At 34.0% G+C, this 14,282-nt stretch overlaps 1 protein-coding gene across 1 annotated transcript in view; it reads left to right on the plus strand.

Annotated features, from left to right (window-relative positions):
• The first annotated feature begins 699 nt into the window (after positions 1 to 699).
• sim (bHLH transcription factor single-minded) overlaps positions 700 to 14,282 on the plus strand; it is a 58,803-nt gene continuing 45,220 nt past the window's right edge. The window contains exon 1 of the mRNA XM_088260249.1: positions 700 to 1,145. The gene's annotated coding sequence lies outside the window, so the exon portion shown is untranslated. The remainder of the gene's footprint in view (positions 1,146 to 14,282) is intronic.

The raw sequence follows: 14,282 nt of genomic DNA on the forward strand, positions 1-14,282 counted from the left end.
TTAAAAATAAATATAGGTACTCAGTCCTAAGTGGTATTAAATCAATTACAGTAAAGCGCCCTTGAGGTAGTATTTTACGGAAATGGCACTTTATAAATTAAACAAAATTATTATTATTATTATGAATAATTAATAATAATAATTTAATTAATTAATAAGTTACAAAAACCCCTCTGGAGATCGATCCCAGGACCTCCAGCTCGGTAGCCAAACACACTATGAATGCAAGCAATATCATTCAAAATATGTATGTACATAAAAAATATTTTTCTTCTTCTTCTTTAAACCCTCATCCTCACCCCAATGGTGCATAGGGCACTGCATCATATAAACGCAGTGTTATCTTGATCGTTACACATGAAGGAAAGGTGATCAGCCCATCCTCTTCAGGCACCAGCCCAGGGTAATATTGAATAAATATTAAAGTGAATAAATCACTTATATGTATTTTACTTTGAATCGAACCCAGGACCTCCAGAACGGTAGCCGAGCGTGTACACTACAGGGGGGGACTTCTAATAAAATATATGTTGGTTTTATTAAATTATAAATTTCGGGCGCTTTTTTTCTAGGCGATGAACGGATTTTAAACGATTTTATTTCCGACCAATAGCAAGAGACTCCGCCCACAGAAAGGGAGACTGGAAGGGGGAGCCAGGAGAGGGGAGATGAATCTCGTCAGAAACAAAAGATCAATTTAATTTTCACACAGGCTTTGGCGTGTCGCGTCCACCTTGCCGCGCGATCCACGTTCGGGCAATATTCGAACCGGCATCAATCGACACCCGGTCAATAATCGAACATGAAAAATTTCAACGGGAAATTCAAATGAGTGACGTTTGAGTAAAACAAGTGACGGCCGAATCGGTGTTAGTTAAAAAAAATATTTTCAAAAAAAGAATTATCGATTTTTGTCTTTGGTATGGTAGTTGAAGGTAGGTACCTTACGATTAACCTCTGTTTTAGTGTGTTAAAAATAATCTTTTCAGTTTTTTTTAATGTAAATGTGCTAGGTACCTACTTACATAATTTTTTTTAATACGTGACATTTTTATATTGTATATTTTTTACTACTCGTGTGCTAAGGATGTCCATCTTGATTGTCGTACAGTAGAGAAAACAGCGCCTTCTCTACTTTCTTCCTGGTGAGTTTTTAAATACACATCTTCATCTTTTCTTCAACTTTCCTTTACTGATGTTATTTGTATAGTCGTTGTGTCTACATAGGTTTATGGTATATGGGATTTAAAAACTGGTATTAACGATTTAAAACGCAATAGTTAGAAATAGTGGGATGAGATGATCTTTAGAAAAAACTAAAAACGCATTTGTTTGCTAAATCCTTTCCACTACTTCCTTTTCCCCAATTCAATCTCAGTGAAGGGCTCTCGAGGTAGTATTTTATGTCTCCAAATTTCAATAGTGTAAAGGCAAAGGGGTATATCTGTCTCAAACCAAATTTTACAGGAGAGCAAAAACAAACTTGTGAAATTAAATAACTCATTTGTTTTATGTATTTTTATATGTCCATATCTTAATAAAACTAAATAAGTATTGCAACTACAGCTATATCCTTTTGCCAGATTATGGAATAAACTATTTTAGACATTTTGTGGAACAAACTTAGAAAACGAAAAATTTGACAGAAATACCTGTTTGCCATTACACTAACGATTTATACTACTACTACTACTACTACCATCACGCCGTTTCCCCGCAGGGGTAGGCAGAGAGGATGGAACGCTACACTCTTCTGTCCTGACATACACTCCTCGCCTCCTTCACATCCATACATCTAGTCATACATGCCCTCCGATTACGCAGACTTTTGACACCGCCAGATTTTAGGTTCTGATTGATCTGATCGTGCCAAGTCTTTTTCGGTCGTCCACGTTCTGTTTTCCCTCTCACATTCGCCACATATATTTTCTTAGTCATTCTCTCGCTATCCATTCGCTCCACATGTCCATACCACCGCAAAGAGCTCTTCCTAATCTTTTCAATTATTCCTCGTTCAGCCTTACATTCCTTTCTTATATCGTCGTTTTTAATTCTGTCATACAATGATTTTCCACACATTCGTCTGAGGGAGCGCATTTCAACAGCGTTCACTCTGCTTTCATCCTTCCTTTGCCAGTTTAACGATTTAACTTTAACGATTTATTATTATTATTTTTTAACACTACCGCATTATTTTACACACTGGGCTTACTTTTGTTTCTTCATCTATGTTGAGATGTCAGCATGTAAATATGATGACCATAAGATCAGCCACTGACAAGGGGAGGGGAAGTAATTTTGTTTGTTTTCAATTTTATCAAAAGCAACCCTTATGTATCAGATTCAACGACAATGGCCTTTTCTTTGGATATATCCGGGTAGGTATTCCTTTACAGGAAGAGTACCTACTTGCAACAGGATGGGAACAATAGGGGAATCGATCTTTATTTAAACACCATCATATTTGTCAAAACTAATTTCAGTGCACCATTCACTCTGTTCCCAGTGTTCACTCTCCTTTCTATATTATTACTAATATTTCCATCCCTTGTGAACATGCTTAATTAAGATGGGTGTGTTGAGATGGTTTGGGCATGTGGAACGAGTGAGCGAGGAAAGAACGGCAAAACAGAATTATAAGACGCATTCGTCTACTACATGTAATTGGAAAAACTACATTTACCCTACAAATACAATTATATTTAGTTGGAAGTAGATGGAGAGGAAGAACAAGAAAAACTTGGCAAAATGCGTTCTCTCAGACATGCGGCAAAACGCTATATGATAAATGTTCAAATTTATGAGGCGAATGTAGAAGAGACGAGGAATTTGCTAACTAAACATGATTAAGTATTTCAAATAGGTGGTCCTATGCATGAAGGTGAAAGAGGCGAAGATCGTTCGCAAAGAAAGAGTGTAGCGTGTAGCGTTCTGTTTTCTCTATCTTCCATAAATTTTAGCATACATATGAGAAAAAAATCAACTTTAAAACGGTTAAAATTGAAAATCGCGTATTCAAATAACGGACAAAGTCGGCTAAACACACTTGTGATCAATAAACAGCAATTTCTTTTGACATTGTCCCCTTTTTAGATCGAAGATAAGTGACGAACTGTTGACATAATCGACAGACCCGGCACATCACTATTTCAGAGATTGATAGATTAGAGATGGGGCATTCTTTGCGAATCATTTACATGATGTGGGTCAGAAACGGATTCATTGTCAACTGAAGATTGTCCACATACCCTTAGGGGTTTTCATATGAAGATCAATCGATATTGAATTTATATTTTATTATTGTGTCTTCGATTATAAGTACCTACCGTTGAAATTGCGAAAATACAGGTTAGGGTTTTTCAAGGGTATAAACGACACCTATGCAAGATCGAAAAGGGTGATTTATTGATAAATCAAAGGGTCAACATATATTCTGTCTGAGATGTAATTCTTTAATATTGTACTGTATATATTTTATTATATTTTATATTGTATTCTTTCTACTGTTATTGTTATTGTATCTATTGTGCGTAATATTTTTTAACATCTCATCAAAGATGAAGAAGAATATAGAAGTCTGGGCATTTACGGGGCTGACGACCGTCATACGCTGGTTTAAGTGATCACTTTACACACGTGTAACATTTACAAATTTGAAAAAAAATCCCATAATTGGAGATAATCTAAATTCATAAACAAGTATTTAAAATAACTGATCAAATTAAAAGCTTTATATTTAAAAAAAATCATGTTTTCAGGCGTCAGGGGTCAGTATGTATAGAAATTATAAAAGAATAATTTAAATAAAGGTCTCCATAAATGGAAAACTTACTCAATTCGACCATAGATGTTGCCGAGAACTCACATATGAAAGAACTTGTCAATTATACAATGTATAACAGTCCCAAAAATTTGGGTAGGTAGGTAGGTACTTTGGCTGTCAATCATGGGTAAAATGGTACATATTCTTCTTCATCTAAGTAGAGATGTCAAAAAAATAATATCATTTTAATTGTGTTCATTTTACGGCGATATTTTTTTGCGCCGGAGTTTCTCGGATCAGAACCCCGGTGTAAAACGACAATTACCTGTAGGTATTAGATGAAAATATACCTATTGTCTTAGTGCGTTTGTCCACTACACGAAATCACACGGAATTTTACTGTCTGACAGGTCAGTTAGCGTTTTAAAACGACGATTGGCTTGTGCTTTTGTCCATCTTTCTTCGGATCGGAGCTCTTGATCGGTGCGCGAAAACGTTGCGCGTAAATTCGATCACGCTAAACTGTCGTAGTCGCTTTCATTTTTTAAAACCGAACTGCCGGACGGTCAAATTCCGGGTAGTGGACAAGCGGCTTTACTCTCATTTTGTTTAACCTAGCCGGCTGAAAGAGGGGGATCGAAATCTCCCATTTATAAATTTTATAATTAAAATGTAACTTTGTTTTAAACTGGGTTTAAAAGTGATCATCATTGAAAATGTCAAACACACGCGATACCAACGTCTAAAATTGTCAACAGCGGTGAAGTGACGACATTGACTGATTTTAGAACAATCGTTATCAACGTTTATATAACGCACCTTGACAGACGTCAAGAACAAAGATCAATCACTTCCGCAAACGTGTTTTTGATAATAAACAGCAAACAATGCCTCGCTAATTATTGTTTATTATACAATACAGCAAATGTAGCGTTTTATTGCTGCAAAACGATAGTATTTTACGGGAAAATTATTCTCTTTTGCTGACCACAGCTCCTGGTATAGATGATTTATTTCCTTATGCAACTTTATTTTAAATGTATTATATTTCATGGTTATTTTTCAGTATACTTCAGGCCATCTCTTTGCAAACAGCATACCATTGTTGTATTTTAGTTTTGTTTTTATAATACCTTTGTGCAGGGTTTTTTTTCCATGTAACGCGGTGAATATATATATATATATATATATATATATATATATATATATATATATATATATATATATATATATATATATATATATATATATATATATATATATATATATATATATATATATATATATATATATATATATACTCTGTCAGGGTATCACGGTTCGAACCCACTCTACCACAATTTGATACCTATTTCTAATAGTGAGCCGCTTAGACTCACAGAAATAGCATGAAATTGAAATATTTGTGTAAATAATAAAAACACAAATATTCCTCTTTTTTTAAAATAATTTTAAAATATAGACGAAACAATGTTTGTGCTTACGTAATTACAATCTATATTTATATTATTTGTTAAAATTATAAATTATGGTATTGTAATGAATTAGTTTTTTTTTGTAAAAAGCTTGACAAGAAGTGAGTTCGGGAACCTTTTTTGTTTATAAAAAAGCCCTGCCTTTGGTGTGTAATATATACGTTTTTGTTTAAATTGTGGGTTAAAAAACTTGTTTTAAAACTACAAAAAATTACAATATATAAAGTGCTTTTCATAAAAAAAAATATATAGTGAATCATTTACGCATAGGATGGAATGTAAGTTATTACAATTTTTTTATACCTATGCTTTGTTTTTCGATGGGGAAAAGAGAGGTGTTACATACTCTGTAAAGATATGTAAGCCTACATACTTTGGCGGTTTCAAATGGCTATCTAAAAGACTGACCATCCCGTGAGGGCAGGTAAAGTGAATAGAACGCCACACCACTCAGTTCAGTCAAATCCATTAATCGCCTCTTCTACACACATGCATCTCCTCATACCCGCAGATTATGACGACTCCTGACATGATCACGCTCAAGTATTTGATATGCTTGATCATGCTAAGTTTTTCGTGGTGTTATTCTGCTTCTATTGCCAAATACATACGTCACAGATATTTGTTTAACTCTCCTTTGTCCCAAACCATCTTAACACACCTTTCTTCATTTCATCGCTAATACTTATCTCCGCCTTGCATTCTGTCATTAATTACCATCCGAACATCTATCATACAACGTTTTGTCGCACATTCGTCAGAGAGAACGCATTTAGCCAAGTTTGCCTAGGTCTTCCTCTCCATCCATATATTTCCAACTAAATATAGTAGTCGAATTCATCTCATAAATTTGTTTTACCGTTCTTTCTTCACAAACACAAACCATCTCAACACACCTTTCTCAATTTGCTGGATGATGCTTATCTCAGCCTTGCACCCTTTTCTTATGTCATCGCTGAAACATCTACCATACATGGTTTTGCCGCACTGAGAGATCGCATTCCGACTGCATTCAGTCTACTTTCATCCTTCTTTTACCAACTCCATGCTTCCCTGACATTAGTGTGGTTGTCAATAATGGGTAGAATTGGTGAATGTTACACGTGTGTAAAGTGATCACTTAAACCAGCCTCTGACAGTCGTAAGCCCCGTAAATGCCCAGACTTCCATATTCTTTTTCATCTACATATGTTGAGGTGTCAAAAATAATATGAAAAATAACTCCTAATATGAAAAATATAATTGGAGATAATCCAGATTTGTGAACACACTCAACATGTTATACTTACTTATAACCCTTATCCGCACCCAATGATGCATAGGGCACTGCATCAAATTGACGCAGTTTTATCTTGATCATTACTTACATGAAGGCAAGGTGATCACTCTTGCGCTTCAGGAACCAGTCCAGGGTAAATATTAAATAAATATTACAGTGTGAAATCACTAATGTTTATTTTCACCCCCCCCCCTGGGAATTGAACCCGGGACCTTTAGCACGGTAGCTAAACACGCTGACCAATACACAACGAAGGCGGACAATACTCAAATAATACTTTGTATACAATATTTTGAGTGTGTCCAAATACTGTGTGTCTGGCGTTTCTCATGTCGCTCACTCCTTTCAAGAACGTCATAAATCAAAAAACTTGATTTTTCAGGAGAACGTTTTGAAAGTTAAAAGATATAATGCAATGTATTAAAAATAAATATCAAGCCACTTATTAAACTTTTTACTGCGCAACAGATCTTTTGAGGTAAAACCTGAAGGTTTTTTCTCCATTTGAAAAATATTTAGTTTATTTAAAAAATTAATTAAACAATACATTTTCTTCAAAATGCAAAAACATCACTTTCTGCCCTGTAGCGGGTAAATATTAAGTTAAAAATATGCCACTTTTGCTGGGATATAGTACATTTTCTGGGCATTCTGAAAACATACACAACTGAAAATTGACGATTTTTGATTTATGACGTTCTTGAAAGGAGTGAGCGATGTGTGTGATTATAATCCAGGATTCGGACCTCACATACTAATATAAGAGTTTCTGCTTAATAAAAAGCTTCTTTACATCTCACTAATAGATGTCTAGTGAAGTTCTAGTGATTCAAGAACAAGGTTCCTAAATTGTTTCATATATATAGAACTTCCAAGAATTTGAATAGTGTGGTTGTCAATAATGGGTAGAATTGGTGAATGTTACACGTGTGTAAAGTGATCACTTAAACCAGCCTATGACGGTCGTCAGCCCCGTAAATGCCTAGACTTCCATATTCTTCTTCATCTTTGATGAGACGTTAAAAAATAATATTTAAAAAATAATAATACTTTGTATTTGAGTCACCTATATTCAGATTCGTCATAGCTAATTATCGTCAACAATGCGACATTTCAGTACAAAGTTTATTTATGTACAATCACAGGCGAACAAAGGCTACTAATGTTATACTTGCATATCCCATTAATGCAACTGAGTTGCAGCGATAAGCATTATCGATAAAGTTAAGTAAGGTGTGTCGAGATGGTTTGGACATGCGGAACGAATGAGCGAGGAAAGAACGGTAAAACATATTTATGAAGCTAATGTAGTGGGAAAAAAGAGCTGAGGAAGACCGAGAAACCCTTGGCATGATTTCCCAATAATCAGCGGGTATGAGGAGAGTAGATGCATGAATGTATGAATGAAAGAGGTGAAGAATGTTTGCTAAGACATAGTGGTGTGGCGTTCTATATTCTCTGCCTATTACTTTTTTCCTGTGTTTTCTTTATTGTTTTTTTTTTATTATTTATTTACATAAATTTTAAACATTTATTTAAAGAACAATTATAAACATACATATTTAAAAAAAAATTTGCAGAGACCCACCAAGCCACCTTGTGTGTCTTGTCGGTGGAGTTCTTTTTACACATTTTTATTTTAATTTTAACCTAATATAGGTAATATCTGGAGGTCCCGGGTTCGATTCCCAAGGGGGGTAAAATAAATATAAGTGATTTTTTCACTGTCATATTTATTCAAGATTACCCTGGACTGGTATCTGAAGCGGAGGGCTGATCACCTTTCCTTTATGTGTAAACAATCAAGATAACACTGCGTTTATATGACGCAGTGCCCTATGCACCATTGGGGTGCGGATAAGGGTTTTATTTATTTTATTATTAGGTACACACAAAAAAGAGAGAGAAAATAAAGAATATAAACTATTTTACAATTTTCATAGAATTAACTCTTGATCATTTACCCATTTTTTAATAGATTTATATTATCCACTGACACTTCGTGATGGAATTGCATTTTTAATATATCATTAGATCAAAACCAATATTTTTAGCTTTTCCACTTTTTTTATTTGACCAGCGACCGGGTTTCGCCGACATCATCAGACTGGTGGGAGGCTACACAAATTGTTATGTTATATATAAAAATTAAATTAAAAATAATTATATCAAATCATGGTTATCAACTCCTGCCTTGTTTTATGTATAACATAACAATTTGTATAGCCTCCCACCAGTCTGATGATGTCGTATAATAATATATCATTTACCATATTTTGCCTTCTTTTTATATGTTTTTTACTTTCTTATATGTTTTTCAGTCTCGTTAACCTTAATCCCATGTCCAAAAATGAGTAATGGAAATTACTCATCGGGAATATTATATACTCGTATGTGACTAATGCGTGTAATATTTTGAGTGTGTCCAAATACTTGTTCACAAATCCGGATTAACTCCAAATAAGAGTTTGTTTTTTATACTATTTGTTGACATCTCAACAAAGATGAAGAAGAATATGGGAGTCTGGCCATTTACGGGGCTTACGACCTTCATAGGCTGGTTTAAACCAGCCAATGACTGTCGTAAGCCCCGTGAATGCCCAGACTTCCATATTCTTCTTCATATATGTTGAGTTGTCAAAAAAACAAATGCTAAAACTACACTTCAGATTATTTTTATGTTTAACCATGTAAAAAAATTAATGAAACTCCCATTTAAAAAAATATTTTCTATATATTTATTGATTTGGCGTTTAAACTGTAGAACTCCATTTTAATTTATGGGTTAATTATCATTCAAACCCTTATCCGCACATAAACGTGTTATCTTGATCGTAAACACATGAAGGAAAGGTGATCAGCCCTCCGCTTCAGGTACCAGTCCAGGGTAATATTGAATAAATATTTGAGTGAAAAAATCAAAATCACTTATATTTATTTTACCCCCCTGGGAATCGATCCCGGGACCTCCAGAAAGGCAGCCGAGCGTGCTGACCATTACACTACGGAGGCGGACGCTTATTATCAAACACAGATTTTTTGAGTCTACTAAATTGTATTTAATTGTTAAAAAAACACATAAAAATTTATATTGTGACAATTGTTACGCCTAGTTATGGCATCTTTTGAAAATGCCATAACTAGGCGAAATAATGTGTTTTTTTTTAAATAAAACACAACTTAGTAAACTTAAAAAATCTGTGTTTGATTTATAAATTAAAATATTAATTCTCTCTGCCTACCCCTTTAGAAAACAGCGTTATAGTAGAGTATTAATGGTATTTTTATAAAGGTATGTAGGGTAGGTACTTTGGCGTTCACAGGAGCCGCGTATTTATTATCCTTCGGTGCCCGTGTAAACAGCAAAGGTGAGAACGTCACGAACTCACGTACGACACCAATCTATCATTGCGCTTTTTCTATGGCGCACGTTCGTGGCGGGAAAAACAACAAACTGTCACTGAGCTCGGGCCTAATGCGGGTAGGTTAGTGTCTCAAAACATGAAAACTTTACATCGCACATTGTGTATAAAATGATACAAAAGGGTGGATGGTTCAAAGGACTTTCGGATGCGAGTGATTTTGCATTCCGTGCTGGCGAATTAATTTGTATTATAAATTTATTTATTTACCTGCTTAAATATTACAATAATGCGCCCTCACTGAGTTTTCCCGTGCCGTGAGCACATTTCATTCATTCGAACCCTTATCAGCACTCCAATGGTGCATAGGGCACTGCATCATATAAACGCAGTGTTATCTTGATCGTTAACACATGAAGGAAAGGTGATTAGCCCTCCGCTTCAAGTACTTGTCCAGGATAACATTGAATAAATATTAGAGTGAAAAAATCACTTACATTTATTTGACCCTCCCCTGGGAATAGAACCCGGGACCTCCAAAACTATATAAAATGTGCGGAATTACTATTTACATGGGGAGAAACATGGACAGAATTGATTTTGTGGTGAAATGCTGCGAGATTACGCTAGTGGCATTGTAGAATTGAGTAAAATGTCGCCATTTCTGTTGCTACAACGTCTGAATGGCATCTCCTGTGATATTTCTAAAAGTGTAATTACGCCATTGTTGCACCAAATGAGCGATATAATTTTTTGACACCTCAATATAGATGAAGAAGAATATGGAAGGATCGTTTTACACACGTATAACACTAACCAATTCTACCCATGATTGACAACCACACTGCTCAAATTCTTGGATATATACACATATATATATATATATATATATATATATATATATATATATATATATATATATATATATATATATATATATATATATATATATATATATATATATATATATATATATATATATATATATATATATATATATATATATATATATATATATATATATATATATATATATATATATATATATATATATATACATAAAATCTATTTTCGAAACATTGTACTTGAATCGCTAGAATTTTACTAGATACATCTATTGGTGAAATGAAAGAAGCTTTTTATTGAGCAGAAACTCTTTGAATTTTAAGTATGTGAGGTCCGAATCCTGGATTATAATCACATGAAATGTAGAGCGATATGGTATTTATGTTAAAAAATCTAGTATTCAGTGGATAGGCTTATAGTGCTGCCAGTGAGTTATTACACACAGTAGCTTGGAGGCAGTGGGTACCTACCTACCATTGAGAGCGGCGCGTGCCTTCGCATAAATTGGATGTTTTGTTGTCCCTCATATTTGCTCTGGGATCTGTTGAATTATGCTCAATGGCCTACTCTAAAATGAGCATTCAAATTATGAATAAAGAACGCATTTGGAAAATCAGAAGCAAAAAAAAACGTTCGTAAATAAAGCACCGTTTTCTACCCAGCAAAAATACAATCTATGGACGATTAGTCGATTATCTGTGTCACTTTGAAAATGTACTTATAAATTACTCATGCCAAAATGGTGGTCATCTGATTTTCCATGACGATGGACCGGATATGTATAGATATCTCAATAGAGATGAAGAAGCATTTGGAAGTCTAGGTATTTACAGGCTTACTTCCTTCCATTGGCTGGTTTAAGTGATCACTTTTTTAACCAGTCAATGAAAGGAAGTTACGATATTTGTGTTGATTTGTGCTTTGTTTCATATCCCATCGAAGATGAAGAAGACTATTCTTATTCGTATTTGATGAGATGTCAAAAAAATCATATGAAAAATAATCCTGTAGTTGGAGATAATCCAGATTTGTGAACAAGTATTTGGACACATTCAAAATGTTGCAAATAAATTATCTGGTCAAATTATAAGGTTAAATGATAAAATTGAAAATGATGTTTTCTGGCGTTTCTCATGTGTGTGATTATAATCCAGGATTCAGACCTCACATACTAATATAAGAGTTTCTGCTCAATAAAAAGCTTCTTTTCACCTCACCAATAGATGTCTCTAGTGAAGTTCTAGTGATTCAAGAATAATGTTTCAAAATTGGTTCATATATTTAGAACTTCCAAGAATTTGAGTAGTGTGGTTGTCAATAATGGGTAGAATTGGTGAATGTTACACGTGTGTAAAGTGATCACTTAAACCAGCCTATGACGGTCGTCAGCCCCGTAAATGCCCAGACTTCTTCATCTTTGATGAGATGTCAAAAAATAATAGGAAAAATAGTATTTACAGCGCGTACTACCTTTCATAGGCGGGTTTAAGTGATCACATTGTATACGTTTAATATTCAGATTCTATGATGATGATGACATGATTGACAACCACCTAAGAAACTTTTTTGTTACATTTTGAGTGTATCCAAATACTTATTCAGAAATCTGGATTATGAGTTATTTTTGACAGCAACGCTACTCAAATTTTCGGACTCCTCCGACACGAACTCCTAGATATATTGATCAAACTCGTGACATAGTGCCTACATGTGATTTTGTCTATTCCATTCCAACCTATTCCAACATAGATGGCTGTTGTGAACTCACACCTCAATATATCTAGGAGTTACAAACAAATTAGTAGGGTAGTTTGTCAATCATGGGTAGAATTGGTGAATGTTACTCGTGTGTAAAGTGATCACTTAACCAAGCCTATGACGGTCGTAAGCCCTGTAAATGCCCAGACTTCCATAATCTTCTTCATCTATGTTGAGATGTTAAAAATGTTTTTAAAAAACTTTCCCCCGGAGTTTTGGGACGATAGCCGAGCGCGCTGACCATTACACTACGGAGGCAGACTGGTTAAACTAGGTACCCACTGTAAGGGATTATACCCGAAATTAAACAAGGTTTATTGGATTGAATTCTACATTTAGTTATGTATATATATGTTAATACATACTGACATTATCAACACCGGACGTCTTAATAAGACGAAACGCGCCACGTTTTAACATATACATAAATAAATGTTGAATTCCATCCAATAACCTTGTTTAATTGTGGGTAAATTACTCAACAATTCAATATGGAATTCTATCAACTATCTGCAGTTACAATAAATAGGTACCTACTTCCAAAATACTTGCTATCTCAAAACCGTGAGAAAACTAGCTTAGCGTAATTACCTGTATTACTCTTGTGAGGTATTTATTGGTGTTGTAGGTTGTCCCATAGTACCTACCTACGGGTGTTTCACGGGGATTAAGGCTTGGTCCATAATGAAGGTGTTTATGAGCGTTTAGGGAACGTCCACACCTTCCCTTTGTCCGGTTCCACGTCCGATCGCGATTACCGTTTCAGCGCGTGCGTTTTGTTTTATTGCAGAACTTTGGTTATTTCCCAAATATCCGCCGACCGTGGGAGCATCTGTTTCGGATTTCCTGAATTTATGGTCTTTCCGCCTTTGAGAAGCTTTGCACAGGGGAAAAGTGATAGTTTTTTTTTACCTGTGTGAATGGTGTACAGCAGGGGGTGAATTTTTTGATCGCTTTGAGTGACCTGTTTTTCAAATTATGGGCGGTGGTGGTCCAACGATATTGTTTATATAAAATGTATTAATTTAGAGCAAGCACATGTCCATACCACCGCAAAGAACTCTTCCTAATCTTTTCAATTATTCCTCGTTCAGCCTTACATTCCTTTCTTATATCGTCGTTTTTAATTCTGTCATACAATGATTTAATTTAATTTAATTTAAATCTTAGGACGAGTTTTAATTAAAAAAACTTTACTAAAAAAGTAATAATTTAATAACCAGACTGAGTTTAAATATTGGAAGAAAATTATCACTAAAAAGCATAGTAATTTAACGCCTATTCTTTTTAAATTTTGAATAAATATGTCTAAAAAAATGTAATTTATACCAAAAAATAAGAAATAAGGCGGTAGAAATAAGGATAAAATAAGACTGCCATTGTTGAATAAAACCGAGTTGCGAATATGTTTAATATAAGAGTTTGAAGATGTATGATGAGATGCCTGAATGTATGAAGTATGAAAAGAGTCTGAAAGAATTTAATAATAAATGTTTTGTTTACTGTAAGGAGATGTGTATATATATATATATATATATATATATAGATGATGTAAATTAAGTGTAAATAAGAGTTTATATTAGTTGTAATAAAAGCTAACTTAAGAAAGAAATAATAAAAAATGAAAAAATAAGTTTAAATTTAACATAAACATGACTATAAAACATAATACTTTAAAGCAGATAAAAGTTTAATTTTAAATAAACATTACATGTTTAAATTTATTTAATTTTTTTTTCAAAAGAGAAATATTTGTGTTTTTATTATTTACACAAATATTTCAATTTCACACTATCTCT

Source organism: Brachycentrus maculatus, unplaced genomic scaffold (genome assembly GCF_059751285.1).
Source record: "Brachycentrus maculatus isolate JH-2025_06_01 unplaced genomic scaffold, ASM5975128v1 h1tg000130l, whole genome shotgun sequence".
Lineage (NCBI taxonomy): Eukaryota > Metazoa > Arthropoda > Insecta > Trichoptera > Brachycentridae > Brachycentrus > Brachycentrus maculatus.